Below are 20,738 nucleotides of genomic sequence, written 5' to 3'. Positions count from 1 at the left end.
AAATAACAGAAGTTATATGTGGATAACTACTAACCAGACTCCTGTATTTCCAATGTGTGATGCTTCTAACAGTGAATAACAGTCAGCTTTCCTCTGTATGACCTATGAGCAGGAAACTCTTGTAAACCAAACCTGGACACCATGATGACTAAAACGTTAAAAGGTAACTTCTTAACCCTTCCCTCAACTGGGCTGCAGTCACCCATAATTTATGTATTTGGGCTAAAGGTCTTCAAGCTTTCAGTTCTTAAGGTGTGTTCAGACTAAATGCAAAGCAAAGATTAGAGGTGATCTAACTTCACATCTATAAAGTGCATGAACAAAACTTCAACAATTAAAAAAAGGGCTGATGAAGGTGTTTTCTCACCAAAACAATAAAACTTTACTTTTCTCATTTAAACTGTGGGGAAGACGTGAAGTTATAGACCCAACAAAAAGGAAAACATGGTTGACCACCTCCCTGTCTTGTTTTTGTCTGATTATTCTGTAATGTTTCACCTTTCTGGATGAACCCCAGGTGTTTATGCTTCCTTTCGCCATCTAATTGGTCAATTATCATTATTGTGAGGTGGGCTGCAAACAGACACTCACACACATACAAAGCCCTCCATTATTCATTCTGCTGTGAAAGCAGACAGTGCACGTCTCCCTCCACTGCCCACCTAAGGGAGTTATTAGAGGTTTGGAAATGACTAAATCCTTTCCTGTTGTCTCGCTCTTTTCCCCGGCTCTCACACTCATGTACAGGACATTAACATCATTAAATCCATCAGAAATAAGGAGTGGACAGAACTGGAGGCCAAGACGAGAACATTTCCTGTTTTTTTTTTAAAGAAATAACTGGGACTAAACCCTGGATGTTTCCGCCTGTTCACATAAAATCAAACCAAAACAGAACATAATCAGCTAAATAAATCCAACCCTACTTGTTTGTTTATTGAGGACATTCGAGCAGACGAGGGTCATCATCAGAAGACAGTAATAGCAAAGGACAGACAGATACTCTCTCCTCCCTGGAAGAAAAATCTGAGCTGACATTTTTTAATTGGCAGAAAATTCCACACTTCCTTTTTTACTTTCCCCCTTGAATCAGGTTATTTTGTTGAAGAAAGTGTGAAAGGCTTTTATGTAGTAAAGATCAAAAATGAATCCTGAAACCACCAACCCTCTTGCTTCATTTTACCGATGTTGACTGTGGACAAAGTAGAAGCTCATACAACCTTGAGACCTGCTGCCAAACGCTCTGCACGGTCAGATAACAGACCAAGGATTTTATAGTATCACTTCTGACACAGTGATGGTGCTGGTGTCTAATGTCCACCAACTCGGGAACTTCTATGCCAATATGATTATTCAGCTGCCAATAAAAACCCAACCTCAACCCAAACAAGATCAGTTATTCCAAAGAACTAGATGTTCCCAGATGATCAAATCCTACGTGGATGTGGCTAAAAACACATTTCATCTGAATAAATACCATTCACTGTGCTTCAATGCCAATATTTTATTCTAACTAGGCAGATTGTCAGTGATTATGAGCAGTCACATTACAAAGCTTGATTTACTTTTTGCAGATGCTGTTCATGCGTTTTCCTAAATTATCTTTGATGAATGATTTGGTTGATCAATCCCATTAGACCCCAATGCTCACACGGGAAAAAAATAAGAGTTCATAAGTTCATCTTTAATGTGTTCACAAGCTGCCTTCGCAGGTTTGACTTTGCTCCATCACTGTGGCTTCCACTCAGCTCTCAGCCGTCGCAACAAGAAGAAATATGTCAGTTCCTCTCGTGTCGAACCGCAGGACTGTTTGACTGAGCGCTCTCTTTTATGTCACTGAAGACGTGCGGTTTCTTCTTCTAAAGCTGCAAATAAACATCTTCTCCTGCTCTGCAATATTTATACAAACAGTGGAGTTCATCCCGAGGCTGTATGAATATAGTTGGAGGGGACCACCAGAAACATCTGGAACACTCTGAATAAGTCTGGTTGTCCTATCTAACAGACTTAGTGTCTCTTAGGAAATCTGCTAAGACACAGCTAACCATGAGTTAACTGGAAGTCCCTGATATGTGCCTGGCCTTCACATCTGTTCCCCTAAATAGTGGAACTGTCTCCTATTGAAATTAATTTATTTGATGAACTTACCAAGTTTAAATCTAAATTTAAATCTTATTTCTGTTAAAAAAATCTTTTAAAAGCATGTTATATTTTGAGGAACTTAGAAGGATGAGATTGTATACAGTATTTATATTTTTATAATTTAAATATAATTATTTTAATCAGGATATGTATGAAATCATAGTATATTTGTTGAGATTTGTTTTCTATTGCTCAACATTGTTGTTTAAAGTGCTATTTAAATAACCCTTGAGTTGACTTGAAAGCAGTTTGTGCAGGAACAAGGGACACACAGATGTACATGAGATTCATACTGCAGGTAATTTGTCATGAAATGATTCAAGACAAATGACAACTCTAAGAGCAAAGAGTTGATTTCTAACCCTAACCCCATCTAAAGCTGTCAGATATGGCTCTAAGCCACTGTCTCTAGTGGTCTGACACCATCACAAATGTACAAATAACTCTGCAACACCCCCTTCTCATTAACATTCACGGGTTTGTAGATTTGGTTTGCAAATTAGGCCACACACACACATACACACACACACACACACACACAAAATACCCTGTCAATCAAGACACAGTGAAAAAGGGAAACTGTCAACCTGCAGTGATATAATGGCTGAACACTGACAATAAACCTACTAATTACTCCATCATTAATTATCTGGCAGCTTTACAATGCAGCCCTTTAGATCAGAGAAAAAAAACAATCACATTTATTGCACCTCTGCATACAACCGTGCACTTGACCTTTTGAAATCAATGAAAGCAACCCAGCTGGCATTTTGCAGAGCTGCCAAAAAAACACTGTTCACACCTTTGGGAGCTGTGAGCAAAGACAATTTTGCAGCTGCGAGATCCTCATGGTTGGTTGATAAACCCAACAGGATTAAAAACATCAGACATGTGAGAGGTCCCAAGATGGCAAATGTAAAAACTGCATCACCACTTCAGTAATAACAAATGGCGACGTCTGCAGTGGCTGCTTGGTAGGTCAGTTAGGGATCATTCCTCACATGTATGACAGTAAACTGATTATCTTTGGGTTTTAAACAATTGGCCAGATGAAACAAGGAGTTCCTATAAGACAACCTGGGCTTTGGTAAAGTATAAGATGCATTTTTCATCCATCTTCTGACATTTGTTGAACACAACAATTTAGTAGGTTGCAGCCCTAAACAGAAACAGTCTCATAATTTCAGTCCTCACAGATCCAGTTATTCCTTTCTGGTCTGCGCCCAATATGCCAACAGCCCTGCCACTTGTGCCAGACAAATTTACACATCCTTATCCTGTTGTACAATTTAACAAATGGCTTAACAAATATAATCTCACTTAACCGGATAAAAGCCACAGGCAAAAATGATCATGAATAAAACATGAGTCAACGCCTGCACCCCTTTAATATTAAGAAAGAAATGTCCTTTGAGGCTAAGATTATGATTTGTGCCCCCATACAGTACAAAGGCAAACAAAGACAATCTGCTTATTATTTCATCTGAATTTCCATTTGGGTAATAGCTGATGAATGCATAGTGTGGCCCGGAGCAACTTTAATACATAGATTTAAAACCTGTGTTTTCTGAGGCTTTGTGTTTGGACATGATAAGAGGGGTTGTTGTGCTCACCTCAGGCTTTAGGTGTGATTTGTACTGTTTATTGTACTATGCCGAAGGTCAACTTGGACATTCTGACTGTGGAGCTGAAACACAATAGAAACTACAGTAAAATGCATTTTTATTATATTCATGTGAATGTCTGCAAATGTTTTTAGTAGAAATATGCAGAAAAATATCTTATTGAACAGCCTGGCAGCAGTGCAGATGTTACCTAAAGTTTTTTTTTTGTGCAAGACTCCCCCTTCTAGCAAATAAGAGATAGTCAATGTCACAGGGGTGGAAGCTCATGGCTGTCAATCAATGTGCTTCCTTCACACCAAGGCTGCAGACGTCGTATGGCTGACCAGCAGTTAGACTGTCTACTTATTTTTCTTCCATTTCTTTATGTTTTTATCACTAGTGCTGTGCTTTTATTTTTAAAAACTGCCAGGAATACATAAAACATTCATGTTAAGCCATATGCTTGTTTTATCTAAATTTCTTTTCTTTGCATATTATCACATATGGCCAAGATTCTGGGAAAAAAAAAACAAAACAAATTTAACGCCATTGTTTTGTTTGTTTTTTTCATTCAAGTGAAAGAACCACTTACGGGCTTATGGATCACTGCCTAAACCCATTACCTTCACTGTTTCTACCACACCACTGTGACTGCTCATAATTAGAGGTGTCTCATGCTGGCATCAATTTCGATGATTAGCAAAGCACACAACTCTGGTATTACAGGAGATTGTACAATACTATATTTTGTACCACTTCACTTAGAAAAATCCAAACCTCCTGCTTGTGTCCCTGTAATCAGATCACTACCACTAATCACCTTCTTCTCTTTAAATCTAATTAGCTGCAACATTTATAGTAGCGTGCTGCTTGTTGCTTCTCACACCGACACCATGGCTGTGTTTAGAAAACTGGACTAAAATATTTGGCTTATATTTTTGCATTATGGTAGTTTCAAGTAGTTTCTTGAGGGCAGCAGTTGTACATGTCCTCAGAAATTGATGTTTTGTGTCTGCATATGTAACTGTAACCACACAGGGACATGATATGCAGCCGACTAAAAAAAGATTTAAAGAGAAATGATCTTTGACAAGGAAACTGACGCTTATTCTCTGATGAGCTCAACCATAACACTGTGGGTTGAGATATTCTTCAGGAACATAAAATATTCCAGCAGCCAGGGATCACAGCCTGTACATGCCCCCTAGCAGATATACATTTCAAATCACCATGTCCACCACTAAGGTTGCTGACTGACTGTGGGGTTTATCTAAATATTTTCATTTCAACACCCACATATCATGTAATTTATTGTCAGAAATAGTTTAAGGAGTTTCACATCTTTGTCAAGCAAAAGTCAGAACCAATTCAGATCCGGACTGATAAAGCTGTTCCGGGTTAAACTGAACAAATTTGTATGGATTCATCACAGCCAGCTGAGGAGCCTGTTTTTTATGACTTTTAAACTTTTAATTTGTGGAAAACACTTGGCAGGGATTTGGCTACAGGTGTTGACTTTGAAAAAACATTACATTTCTTAAAAAAAAGTAATGTCTATTTGTTCACTATCCAACATAAGTAACTGATAAAAGTAAGACACTGAAAATATTTTAATTATGTTGCAACCATCAAATCCTGTCAGATATTTCTAAAAAATTGAAAAACACAAGTTACATAAGTGTTTTTGGAGTCGACAGCTGTTAATGAAGCTCCTGTATTCACTCATATTAATAGAACCAACCTGCAGAACCTCTATAGTCAAGCTTTAATAAGATAACTCTCCTTATTAGGGTTAATCAGCTTAAACTGTTCGCTGTAGTCCGTCCCCAGGCAGGTCGGAAAGTCACTAAGCCAATTTCATTTCCTCTTGGATTACTGGATTGGAGAGGGGAGGCAGAGGGGTACAAATCAGAATATTAGCTGACGTAGTAATGTGGACCCTCAGTCACACAGAAAGTCAACAGGAAGGCAGGGGAATTATTATTAGTCCAGTGCGTGAGCTGTGTTATTTATTCAGTAAAGCACACAGAGGGCAACTCCTCACTCCTCCTCCACTGCTTTGGAAGAAATTTCCTTGTTTGTTCCAATTTTATCGTTTAAAGCACTTTTTTGATGTAAGATCTTTTTTTACAAGACGGGATTGGAAGTAAGAAAAAAAAATGAAATCAGTGAGACAAGAATAAAGTTTTTCTTCTTTCTTATCTCTTTTATGACCTTGTCAACAAACTGTTTGGGGTAAACCTTCACTGGTATCACAGTTTGGCATCTGCATGTTCAGTCAAAGGTTAAGCCTCTAAACACCATGAGAAAGGAGGAAGTTCAGTCGAAGGATCTGGTTTCAGAGGTGTCAAGGTCAAACCATCCACCTTCAGCTTTTCAAAGCATCCAGCTCCTCGGGATAAATATTCACAGCGGAGCATCACTTTAAAGAGATTTTTCAAAGAGGAGCTCTTTCTACTTTTATAGGCACAAACCTGCAGTGAGCAGGTACCCAACAAACGTGAAAGATTATCTGTGAGTAGAGCAAATGTATTTTCATAGATGGAATTTAATTTGCCTTTATTTAATTACTCCAAATAAGGCAAAACACCATGTGTGATAAAGTTTACATAGAAATGATGGATATAATAATTTTGAATGTTTTGACAATTCATCAGCGAACTAAATTAAATCCTCATGAGACACCATCACACTGTGCTGGGCAAAGGAACGTTAACAGGAAGAGACAAGGCTATTTTGACATTAACAGGTCATTATTCTGTTCTTGGAGGAGCCTTCAACACTTACAGCACAGATGAACATAGTGTGTGTGTGTGCGTGTCTATAAAATGTAGGACCGACACAGTCACTGAATACCAGGTATTAGATGAGCACAGCACACACGTATATATAAAGAGAACAAGTTGTGCTCGAGGCCAATGTCCAAGCTATGACTAATAATCACAAGACCAGCAGGCCCTGAGACGTGCTTGCAAGTAGCTAACGCCTCAAAATAAACACATCCACCCAATATTCCCACTGCTACCCAGCCGGGTGATATCATCCCTGTGGCTCAGTGGTTATCTGTGTGTGTGTGTCTGTCCGTGTGAAGAGACAAGCAGCCTGCTATGACAAGGTTATATAACATCTGAAGGCATGTGTGTGTGTGTGACACCGTCTGGTCTGATGCCAACAGAAGGTTACCAGAGATCACACACACACACAATGCTCGTCTCACAGGCGGCGGCAGCAGCAGGAGGAGGCTGTGCAACACGTATTCACTGGATTCATGGAAGTTTGCCAGAAAACATGCACAAAGTCACAAATCCATTAAGAAGACAAACAGGATGAATGTTTCTGAAAACATCTGCAGATTTGTAGATATTAAAAGAGCAGCAACTTATGGAAGAACAAGCCCAGAATATCATCTGATTTGAGATATTATTTTATGTGCACAGCAAGTATACATGGAGACGCTGCACTTCTCCTTCACCCTGTCTCCTAGAAATTATGTTCATATACAACTCATACTTCCATCACCTGCGCTGCTTTCCCTATCCAGGGTCACAGGGGGTTGGAGCCAATCCCAGCATGCAGTGGGTGGAGAGGCAGGGTCCACCCTGGACAGATCAGCAGCCAATCACAGGGCTGATACAGAGAGAGACACTAACACTCACATTCACAGCTACAGGCAATTTAGAGTCAGCAACCAACCTGACCTGCATGTGTTTGGACTGTGGGAGGAGAAAACCCACACAGACACAGGGACAACATGCAGACTCCACACAGAAAGGCCCCGGGTCCACCTGGGTTCAGACCCTAATCCTGACCTGCATGAGTTTGGACTGTGGGAGGAGCAAACCCACACAGACACAGGGACAACATGCAGACTCCACACAGAAAGGCCCCGGGTCCACCTGGGTTCAGACCCTAATCCTGACCTGCATGTGTTTGGACTGTGGGAGGAGAAAACCCACACAGACACAGGGACAACATGCAGACTCCACACAGAAAGGCCCCGGGTCCACCTGGGTTCAGACCCTAATCCTGACCTGCATGTGTTTGGACTGTGGGAGGAGAAAACCCACACAGACACAGGGACAACATGCAGACTCCACACAGAAAGGCCCCGGGTCCACCTGGGTTCAGACCCTAATCCTGACCTGCATGTGTTTGGACTGTGGGAGGAGAAAACCCACACAGACACAGGGACAACATGCAGACTCCACACAGAAACCCGGGTCCACCTGGGTTCAGACCCTAATCCTGACCTGCATGTGTTTGGACTGTGGGAGGAGAAAACCCACACAGACACAGGGACAACATGCAGACTCCACACAGAAAGGCCCCGGGGCCACCTGGGTTCAGACCCTAATCCTGACCTGCATGTGTTTGGACTGTGGGAGGAGAAAACCCACACAGACACAGGGACAACATGCAGACTCCACACAGAAAGGCCCCGGGTCCACCTGGGTTCAGACCCTAATCCTGACCTGCATGTGTTTGGACTGTGGGAGGAGAAAACCCACACAGACACAGGGACAACATGCAGACTCCACACAGAAAGGCCCCGGGTCCACCTGGGTTCAGACCCTAATCCTGACCTGCATGTGTTTGGACTGTGGGAGGAGAAAACCCACACAGACACAGGGACAACATGCAGACTCCACACAGAAAGGCCCCGGGTCCACCTGGGTTCAGACCCTAATCCTGACCTGCATGTGTTTGGACTGTGGGAGGAGAAAACCCACACAGACACAGGGACAACATGCAGACTCCACACAGAAAGGCCCTGGGTCCACCTGGGTTCAGACCCTAATCCTGACCTGCATGGCATCAGGTTCACTTGCAGTGTATTTGTTTTTTAATTTGTATTGACCTCAGCATCATTATTCTGACTTTTATGGTTCTGTTATGTGCTCAAATGAAAAAGATTAAATATGGTCTGGTTTAATAAGGATGTTAGCAGTGGCTTTGTAAAACCAACATCTATATGTAGTGTTTCAGTCATTCAAAAGGACAAACTGACTCTAAAAGTAATCCAGCCTGTGATTCCATTGCCACCACAACATAACTGGGAAAGAGTCTAGTAGTTTAAGACAGTTGTAATAGATATATGGAATAATTCAATTTTCAATAAACATGCTTTGTGTTTTTTATCATCCAAAACCTGCATTGCAAAAACCACAGGAGAAAAATTTGTGATTTTAGGAGCCATAAATTAAAACTGACCCACCAGACCTCAGCTCTACGTCCTGACATCCGAATGGCACCCTGCCCTCAGCACTTCTGAATGAAATATCTGCTTTCAGACACCGTTTCATGCTGACCAAACAGATCTAAATGGAGATGTCTCCTGGTGTTTATATTTGACTTTATTAAACCACTGTGGTATCTGGTCATTTAGGCAGGTTCAGTATGAGATGCCAGCCTCTAACATTTCACTGATATAACGCCGCTGGATGGAGTTTAGTTTGCAGTACGTTGATAATCCACATCAACTATGTTCTACCAAAGATAAGGGGTTCAAATCCCAATTTAACCCCCAGACCAGCCATGTCCTATTTTTTTTTGTTGTTGTGGTGTCACAGCTGGCCATTCACAGCCCACTGTGAAACAAACCACAGTGCCCTTTTCCAAATCTAATCCACACAGTTTAAATGAAAGCTGTGATTTGTGGCACATTTCAGCTACAAATGTCCACCCACAGAACAATGCAGAGTCTCAGAATAGCTGGGTTCAATTAATATACATCAAACTAAAAGATTTAAAAGTCAAAGGCGACGTCATGCAGGTCACAAAATACCTAAGATCTTTATAAAATATATATAAATTTATTCTATGATCATCAGCAACATGCATTAACTCTCCAATTTGCTGTCCCTGCTCTTTATCCAGATGGAGTGATTATACTGGTGGTCTGAGCCCAGTGGAAGCAGAGTTAATTGGGTTCATTAAGGACACACTAATTAGTGACAGGCTCCAGTGAGTGTTACAGAGAGGGCTGTTCATTTTAGGTTTACTGGGTTTGTGTAGTGAAGCAAGAAGTGGTGAAAGTCAGTAACAACAGAGTCTATGAGAAAATACTGTACAATGAATATAGGAGGTGAGAAAAAAATAAATACACTAGAAGATTAACTTATTGGACAAGTGTTTTATTATTAATGGTCATAAGGGGAAACACCATTATTTCTGAATTGACAAGAGTGGACAATAACGTCTGCACACGGCACTGGGGACCCTGTGACATCAAACTATCTTCATGAACATCTGCGATTAATAGAATAAATTCATTGGAGGGCACTTAGGAGCCATGTGGAGCCGCGTCACTAACGCAGTCTGGGTCAGGAGTTTAATTCCCACTGGGACCCATGTTAAGATGTCAGTACTCATGGTACTGTGTGGTGCTTTGGAATAATCCGTCCGCAAAATGTCTCTCACCACGTGTGGACTCTAACAGGATTACAAACCCAGCTGGATTAAAATGTCACTGCTGTGCCAGAAATTTTTCATTTTCACTTGGATTTTTTTTGACAACTCTTCCTACAGGCTGTTTGTCTTTGTTACATCTGTCAAATCTGTCAAAGGCAAATGAGTTAATGGGGTATTTACTCATTAAATCTACCATGAAAGGAAAGTGGGAGACCTTTCAGTCCAACACGGTGTAGATCAATGACACTAATTTGACCAAAGTGTTTGTATGGGTTCTGCCATCTCACTGAACCATAGACCACCATCATTTCAGCTGCATGTTGGTGTGTATTTACATGTTATACCCAAGACTTCAAGCGCTTTAACAGACAGCTACCTTCTTTAATACACTTAGAGAGCACTCTGCTGATTTCTAAAGCCAACTTTGTTATACAGACACAAATAGTCGAGGAGGAAAAGTGCAGCCCTCTGGTTTTGGCCGACGTCCATGTTCTCAGCAGTGGATTGCTGATGTTGGAGGACGATCAGGCCTCTGAAGGAACATGCTTGGCTTCTGATTCTTTGAGAAACACATTTATATAACCGGTACTGTTATATCAGGCTTATACAACTACCCTGGGGTTTAAAGTTAAACAAACAAAGTCTGCGTGTCACGTACTTATCATACTGTTCTCTGAATGGTTTAGATTTATGCACCAATGTTTTGGGTCTATGACATTAGCAAAGGGTGAAAAGAGCCAAAAATAAACAGTGAGTGAGAACATGGAAGTGTATTTTGGTAGCAGTGTCCTCACTAACTGACCAGCAAGCCTCTAATTGGAAGGTCCCAAGTTCATGTCCCTGAAAAAGCCACTGCTGTGTCTAAGAGCATTTATTAAAATGCTCTTAAACAAAATATTGAATCTACAGCATCGTAACATCAAAAACAGACCCAATCTGTGGGGTCAGCCACACCCAACCAGGATACACCTGAGGCCTGATGTAAAAATGCAGTTGACTATCAACTAATACGATCAATTAACAAGAAGCCACAGTGAAAACAAGAAGCAATAAGAGAACAATAAAGTCCTCAGAAACTACAATAATTGGTTTATGAAAACTGTAAATTTTCTGAAAATAATGTAAAGATTTTCACAACATTTTGCATCCAACTGGGCGACTGACAGACACAAGACAGCCAATTTTACTCTTCTAGGATCTAACTCCTTAAATCTTGTTGGTTACTGATTTTATTAAAATAAGCTCCAGCTTCAGATAAACAAAGATAATAAAACACAGGGTCAAATTGTACAGGGTAAATTTTGTGTTGTGTGTTATACATGGAAGAACTCCTTCCTCAGAAAAATATAACGTTAATGGAAGAAGACTGTAAACACAGCTCATAATAGTAATGAATAGGTTGCTTCAATCCCTCAACCACAACCCCATCGTCATTAAAATTCACAATATTCACTTCGTCAGAGAGCTTCCTGTTTTGTTGTCATTAGAAACTCATCCGTTTGAACAGTCAAACGTTTCTGACCCATTATAAACCATTTGGTGCTGTTTTATTCATCTTTAACTACAATCAAAGAGCTACATGGCTCTTGACAAATGACTGCACTAAATTAGTTGTCATTAAATTACAGAAGTCATTAAGTTAATGGCAAAAGCATTACAGACTTATTGGTATCAGGCTCCTTATTAGATGTTGCATTTTAATTGTGTTCATGTGCACCATGGGTATGACAAGAACCTCTGGGGAAACAACAAGATTGTGAAATGAAAGACTTTTCATAAGAGGAAAATAGATTTAGGCACAATTCAGTTTTTATTATCAGAGTAATCCCATAAAACCCTGTGATGCATGAGAGTTCAACTGTCTGTGGTGATACCACGGCGTCTGTCTTCTCTGGCGGCCTGTCCCACTGAGGGTGCTATTGTTCTGTACTGGTAGCGTTAGCATAATTCTCGACCGGCGCCTGCCCCTGCTCCACCTGTGCCTTCACACGTCTGAGGCCAACACAAGGTCCAGACCAGGTTTTAGTCAAAAAACTGCCAAACCTCACAAATCTTTAGTAAAAAGAAAAATGGCTATATCCCATGAACCTGTAAAAAGCCCTGTCAAAGGCAGAAATGCAGAGTGGGGATGTTTTTAAAGCTATTTAACCGTTTTACATATTGGTTTAACCCGACAAAAGAAGCCTTTTTCTCCTGAACTTGTATTAGCAGAAATTTCTGGGCTCGAAATTCTGTTCATCAGAGGAGCTGGAGAACCTGGACACATTCCACCAAAACAAGTGCCACCAAACATCAATAATCCAATCTGGCTTTTCTCAGCCTCAAGGGGTTTACAGAGCTTTTCATGACCATGCGCTCCAATACATATGGTATCTGTGAAGCAATACTGGTCTGCCCACCCACCTGCTGCAGTCCATTACTTAGACCAGCCCAAAAAACAGATGCCTACAGACAGAGCAGGAAAATCCTGCTTATTGGCCCAGAGGCCCATGGGTACTTTGGAGACAGGGCATAAAGAGACTCTTTTATTGTTTTCTTGATAAATGTATAATGGATGAATCCATAAATCTGCCGGCTTCATTCAGTGCTGCTGGGCTAAGTAATTAAATAAGGCATATGCCAGTTGGCACCGGCTCACCACAGACACCCCTCCTCTGATAGATCTAGCCAGGCAAACAACCAGGCAGCTTAGTAACTTCCTTTGTTGCTGGTTAATTGGCTTTCTGTGGCTTCTGCCGTTTCTATTTGCACTACACATCAGAAAGACCAAGAAAGTCTGTCTTCCATCAAAACATGGTATCATCAACATAGAAACAAGATTTTTGCCATCTGTCCTGCTGGGGACGCTTGAACGATGCTGAACGACAGCAATACTTTTAAAAAATGTATTCGAATAACCAAAACAAAAAGTATTCTAGCATATTTACAGAGCAAAAACACACACTGGGGAACACTGAGCATTGGGGAATTTTTAACCTCGGATATTTTAAGTTCATTAAAATTCCCATTACTCTCTGTTTTGAGGGTAAAACCAAAATCATAAACCCTCAAAACCGAAAATGTTCTGACTTTGTGGGTGTCATCATCCAGTTAAATTAAGCTAATATGGAGTTGACTCACCAGTCTGTTGTCAAATAGTTGTCTCTCACTGTTTACTGTCCCAAAGATAGTTGGCTGAAAAGAAGAAAAAGAAGAAATTTTATTTCATGCTAAAAATGGAAATCAGTTTGCATTGGGATTGATCACAACCACTATCAATTCCAATTATCAATTTCCACAATATAAACAATAACGCGCACACACACATACACCACATACACACACACACAAACACAACCCCCCCCCAAAATAAATAATTACTTTATTTTTCTACATACAAGTTAATTAGTTTATTAATTACTATTAATTAATATAATTTAAATAATCTCAAATGTAATAATTCTGAATAACTGCTGTAACAATTGAATTTCCCCTTGGGGATTAATAAAGTACTTCTTCTATCAACTGTACAGATACACTTCACTGTGTCAGGAAATTCATAGTGTACAATAAGTGATTTTCCAACTACTGAGCCCTTTTTCTCAGTAACAGCCTCAGAATCAATTAATAGTAACAAAACATGGATGCGGAATTTATTATACAAGTTTCTGAAAGGATTTTTGAGGTTTCTGGTTAATGTTCAATCATGGGAACTCCCCAACTGGCCCTAGAAGTGATGCTGTTGTGGTTAAAAAAGAAAACACAGCAAATCTATCTGAGGCAGGGTAAGAAAGCTGGTTTATGAAATTTATACCCCAAATAAAACTGAATAAAACTAACCATAGTTTAGTAAGAAAACAAGGATAACTCCCATTAAATGGAAAAATACCAGTGAAAATAAATACACTGCTAAGGTTTCACCAGACCTGACTGACCTGATCTAATCTGATATATATTATGACGTATACAGAACAACTGATAATATATAAAGTTGTGACAGACAACAGAAACACCACTGGACCCCCAATTGTTGTAACTAGGTCTCTTCAACACTACAAACCCATAATACTGATCCTCTTTTGAACAACAGTTGATTGTGCCTCAGCCGAGTCTATAGGACTAAACTGATCCAACAAGGTAAAACCGATAAATCTCCGAACATGAAGCAGCTGAGCAGAAAGCTGCTGAGCTGTAGGCATTTAGGTAGAGCAAACTGACGGCACAGGGGAAAATAATGATGCTAATAAAAAATCCAAATTTATTATACTGGGACAGGTGCCTTTGCCGAGAGTAATGGTAGTCATATGCGTTTAATGTGGACCTGAATGCAGGCGGCACGTACAGACTAATTAAAGTTGAAGCTTTAAATACAGAAACAGCCGACAGAGCAGAATAAAGTGCTTCACTTTGCAAGTCAGTTGATGACCTGAAGCTGAACAAAGACGTGGGTGTTCCTCCCCACAGTCTTACAGTCACTACACACTGGAATAACTGGATTATACAAAACAAGGTGAGCTCTAATAAACACGCTTATAATTAACAATGTTTGTCCCAGCATTCAGAAGCAAGGACACGGGACAATAAGCAAATATTTCCTTTCAGTTTGCAGTGAAAAATTATGGCAAGCAAACAAGTGATTTTACAGACTCTTGATTCAGCTCCCTTGTTACTGGCTTCCAAACTGCTGAGCTTTACACAACAGAGAAAACTGCTGTTAGAGAAATAAAAAGACATATTAGTTCATACATTATTCCCATAAAATCCTGAATCTGTGTGTATCAGATAGGGAGGGGAAAAAAAAAAATCAAAAATAGAGTTTCAGATTTTGTCACTCTTTGCCATCAGAGTGAAAAATAACTGCACCTACTTCCATGTGCAGCTGTCAGGGTGGGCATTCACTCCACTTTAATCTCGTCAAGTTGAGAACTGGCAGGGATTTATGGGTAAAAGCCTTCAGCTGCATGCTGTTGCATAACTTGGCCCTATTAGCCAACATCTTTCTCTGTGACACAGAAACAGGAAATCAATGGGAAAGGCCACGTTGATGCTGCCACACTAGATGTTGTACTTGTTCTCGTTTTGGTGGAGGAAACCTGAGTGCGTGTCCCACTGAGACTAGCTGTGCACACACATTCATCTGCCTGTCTGTTTATTTATTGAAGAGCAAACATATAATGCTGAGATAGAAAAGGAAATGATCTCTTCTCAGAAAATGACTTGTCTGATGCCATAATAATGTACAGGAAAAAAATCCTCTTAAACCATATTAGAGAAAAGAGGGATTTAACTGATTAAATCCTGGAGGTTACGAGCTGTTAGCATTATCTAGCTACAGGATCAAGAGATAAACTCATGTTTCACATATTCTCCTGAATGCAGCCTACATTCACTTTAGAAGGCCGCCTATACACGCTATTAGTTGGAGCTGCTGCCAACCATAACCCTGCACCAAAAGCAAAAGGCTTGTAATGATCAATATAATAGTCAATCTGCTAGTATGTTACAAATAGGTTAACTTGTGCTCTCAATCAGAAATGGACATTTTGTCTCACCACAACCAGTGTAATCTCAGACCTTTGTGACCCTCTGCTGATCCAGCAGACTCGCTGTTCTCTCCCATCATTTATCCGTATTAGTTATTAATACTGGCTCAGTCTGAGTTCTATGAATCATTTATGGGGCAGTGCAGAGACTAATTGAAAAGAAAGAACAGATTGTGGTAAAGGTCATCAGCTCAGCATGCTTTTTAGGAATTATGAGGGGGAAGCAGTGAGTGGCGTTTCCGGAAAAGTCACAAGGTTGTTTTTTCAGACTGCAGCTACTGGCAGGACATCCACACACAGCTTAAACATGAAGTGTGATATCTCTTTCTGTCTGCCTGCCTGCACTATTTCCAACACAGAGATAATGATTCTTGCTTTAAAAAGGTGTGCAATGTCATTTACAGCAAAAGTTACTTCAATACAATGAAATACTGGGTTTGTTTGGGACTATATTCAGCAGCAGCTTAGTGAAGTTATGGTGCTCTAGTGAGAATTTACAGCAACTGAACAAAATAAATTAAAGCAGCTGCTTTGTTGTTGTTGTTGTTACGCTGTGAACCATGAGGATTAAGTGAAACTTGCCAAAAACCTAAAAAAGCCTTTTGTATGTGGGGTTTTTCACCTCACTGTACAGCTGATGGAGCAAGAGCCAAAGAACATTCAAGCAAATCAGGAAGCGACATAATTGTTCATGAAGCATACTGAGTTATAAGGAATGAATAAGACATTGAGGGTTAAGTGAAAATATGATTTGACAGTCAACAAACAAGTTATTGAATAAGTAAAAAATGAAAATACAAATGCTGACCGTGGCAATTCAAGCACAAACGCGACAGATGCCAACTATCCAGTCAGGAAGCCGTTGACATTGAGGGATGAGACAAAGACACTGGTGAGAGGAAGGTAAATGGAAATGACAAAAGAAGGATGACACAGGGTAGAGTATGGAATCAACACTCAATGGACCTTTCACAATACCACTCAGCACTTTTCTGTCATTAGATAATTGCTTTGGGGACTTTAACCTCAAAGCAGTGCTACTACCTATGACCTCTGACCTGAGACCTCCCTAAGCTACAAAGCTGCTAGCAGAAGATGACCACCAGGAGAGCCTTATCAGTGACATCGGAGGAGAACTGGTTATTATCTTGATGACAGAAGCTGGCCCGAAATAGAGGTGACCTGGTTAAGTTTGATTTTTGTTTACACCCAAATGGGCTGTTTGACCCCACTGACCGCTCCTCTTTATCCTCAATGATTTGTCCTACAATGTCAAGTTTCAGTCTGCTATATACGTACATTGAATCTTAGCAGTAATCTACGTTTCCTGATCTAGCCTTATACCTGCATAATAAACTGGTAGGGTATGTCAAGGGTTTACCAAGAAATGTGTCAATGAAATCGAAAGTGGAATGTGTTACACAGTGAGGTTTAGTCATCAAAACTAGTTTTGGAAGCCAGATGTCAAAACTTTACATTTCAACATAATTAAGCTCAGTTTTATTAGCTCTTCTTCCATGTGCTAATCTACTGATGACCTTTCTTTAGCTTTCTCCATTGTTTCCTTGCTAAAACCTGCTTACTTAAGTTACTGTTGTATGAAACATACTTTTATTTTTTTAATAGTGACTAACATCAGCTTTACAAATTGTGATTTATCAAAACAGAAGTCAAATGTTTGAATCCGAGTTGTGCCGTTATCAGGTGCTCCATCAGCTGTGTGGTATGTAAAAAGCTGCTGTGTTCAGACAGATGTTGTGTAAGCAGTTCAGCTCAGACTTGGACAGGAGGACCTTTCAGTAGAAAGGAAATTCAACTTATGTAACAACAACCATCTCTAAAAGAAGTGGACATCCTCTGCCAGCACAGCTCAGCTCAAGAGAGCACACTGCAAAAAATAAAAAAATAAAAAATCCTAAGACTGTGTTTAGGTGGCAATGTAAACAGTTTTCCATTTCAGGTTACATACAGTACAGTTTTTAACTTTACCTGATCTAGTTTGCAGTGCATGAGGCAGTGCATGTAACTCTCATCCTGACTGCACAACATATTGGCCAAGGACCCTGAGAGGCCGTCATGTGAGGTTGTTACAAAACTTGGTTAAAGTTTATGTAATTTCTAGACAGCTGCCCCTGCCCTAGATGGAAAAGATTTCTGGAGCATGTGACTCCGTCTGTCATCCACCATGAGTCAGGTCATGAGCAAATTAGACCACACTGCAGCTCAGTGACTGTTTATCTACAGCCAGAGGCTTTCAATTTAGCTGGAAATTCAAAAGAAATTAGCTAAATTACTACTATAATACTATTTTTCTAAAAGCAATAAAGAAACTACATTAAGTATATTTGTAATATAACTTCATCATATTATAAGATCCAAATATAGCTTGTACTCACTTAGAAAAAGTAGTTCCCATGGATAAATAAAAAAGCTAATTGGCGTCTTGATATTCTGTGCACATGTTCCACTCTGATAAGAAACAACCTCAACCTGAGTCTTGTGATATCGACCCAGGACATTGGTGTGAAATTGGCCTTTTCCCATGAAATGTTTTCTATCAATGCTGCTGCTCTGCTCTAGGGATTCTGAGCAATTTGTCCTCTGGTGGTTTGCGTTTATCACCCAGAGAATTTCCTAACAGTCTTCAGTGCTGAACAGTAGCTGCTCGGTATCCACGGCCCTGTGTCTTAAAACTCCATCTACCATGGAAAGGTTAAGTTCTAAACATTACATACTGAAATGTCACACCTGCACTGTGTTCCTCTTCCAACACAAACCCAGACATGCACAGTTTTCCAATGTGCAGCTGAAAGCTCAGCTGGGCCCTGATTATTATTTTCATGTCTCTTTAAAGATTACAAACTCCTGGAAGTGATTCCTTCTTGTGACCCACTAACACACAAACTAGTCAGAGCCCAAAGATTACCACTGTTCATTTTCCTGACAGCTTTATGTGGCTGCCTGCTGCAAGCATGTGGCCACAAACACATTCGTACAAGCATTTTATTAACAGAATAATTCATAAAAAAGGTGTAACATTACTGCGGATAGTAAAAATGTAAAGTTAGGTAAAACTTGAAATTTACTAAACACAGTCTTCGATGTAAAGATTTGCAAGTGCTGATTTCGTAAGACGTGTGTGTGTAAATACCATTAATGCCTCAACTAATGTTTTTATATGAGCATCCATATTTATTCATGTTCTAATTATGAACTTTCACAGGACCAGTTTTTATCTCCTGAGCTTTAACCACCCTCTATACACACAGTTGGTTTGTAAGCCTTTGACACAATAAAGTTGTTGTTATTGTGCATCTTATATTGTCAACAAACCAAAACCAACAAGGTAGTAGTTTGTCTCTAAATTTGTTCGGACCTCCCCACCTGGACAAGGTCATGAATCTTACCAAACAAGTCAAAATATAGAGCTTATAAAATCCAAATAATTTTAGTTGGGCTCTACAGTTTTAATCAAACTGTCTCCAAAAAGGAGTTTACAGTGATTCTGATGGGGACTATTTACAGTGGTGCTCTAGTGAGTACTTACCGCTGCAGCACCATGTTTATGGGATTCAGTCAAAATAAACTGCACTGTATATGCTGACAGCACTGAATAAACATGTCACCAAGTATTGGCAGTTCATCAATAAACTGGTATTGCCCTGGGTTTGTTAACAATAAGAAAAATGTAGAATATTATATCAAGCAGTACATACACGCAGGTTCAGGCCAGCCTGCCCCATACACGTCTATTAAAAATGTGTAGTTGTCATAAGAAAACCAGCATTAAAGGATAATCTCCTGCCCCCCTTTGTCAGAAGCCCTCCTGGGGTTTCAGAAGACCTGGCCAGAGGAAAAAAGAGAGCCCAGTGTTGACCTCATGCTTCTGAAATGATCAGTGCAGGGTGTCCTTCCTCTGCTTTGATCCTGGATGAGGTCACTGCAAATGAACACCTTCAAACCCTCAATACCCAGCAACCTCACAGGGCCGCTCAGTGAAACACAAACCACCCGATTACAGACCCATTCAGGTGTGTTTAATGATCACGAGACTGACAAAGTAAATTAGAAGAAAAATGCCTGGCTGCATGCTCAGACAGCCTGTGATTACCAGAGAGGCTCAGAAAAAAGAAAAAGGGGGGTTGTTATTTCGACGAGCTGTACAAGCTGAGATGTAACTATGCAAGAGGGTTTAAAGTATAATAATTATTTTTGGACTAAGAAATGGTTTCTAAACTCGGTTAAAACATATGAAAGACAAACAGAGAAGGACGTTGAACACAAAAGGGTAAAAAGAGAAGCGGGGAAAGGACGGATGTCAAACAGAGAGAAGATCAAAGCTGTGGCCTGCAGAGTTCAGTCCTGAGTGGTGGAAGGAGGATGTGTGTAAGTACATGTCATACCATGTTCAAAGACAGTCAGCACTGTCCCTCATAACCTGATGTACACACACACACATACATGTAGAGACACGCACACACACACACACACACACACACACACACACACACACACACAATTAATGGGGCTCATGCAGAACTATTCTACCAAGCTAATTAGCAGTATTACACATCAATAATACGTGATATTAACCTTATACAAATTATCATTGTGTTAAAGCCAACATCACACAACACAGGTATACTAAAATGCTAGCTTGGCACCTGCTATGACTCAATATGCAGTGTGCTAAACTGTTAGCATGAGCAGCAGAGACATGAATCTACTGGAGACACTCAAGATGCTTTCACACTGAACCTGTTTAATTTAATTCATGTAGGTCAATCGAACTCTGATGTGAATGCCTGAACAGGTTTTGGTCCGCTTCAGCAGACTGCTGTGCAGATGGTTTGTGGTGTGAAAGCAAATGGACCATGTGATCGGAGATGTTTGTATAACCGTTAGTGGTAGAAATGCATGTGTATTTACATTAATGAAATGAAAAAGGTACATCAGACATATGCTGCATTTGTGTGATGCTCTGTTTAATCAAGTTCTGTCGGTTGCTAAAGGTTTTTTTTTTTTTTTTTTTTTTAAACTTGATGCAAACCAGATTAAC

Source organism: Mastacembelus armatus, chromosome 9 (assembly GCF_900324485.2).
Source record: "Mastacembelus armatus chromosome 9, fMasArm1.2, whole genome shotgun sequence".
Taxonomy (NCBI): domain Eukaryota; kingdom Metazoa; phylum Chordata; class Actinopteri; order Synbranchiformes; family Mastacembelidae; genus Mastacembelus; species Mastacembelus armatus.
This window is presented reverse-complemented; position numbering follows the sequence as displayed.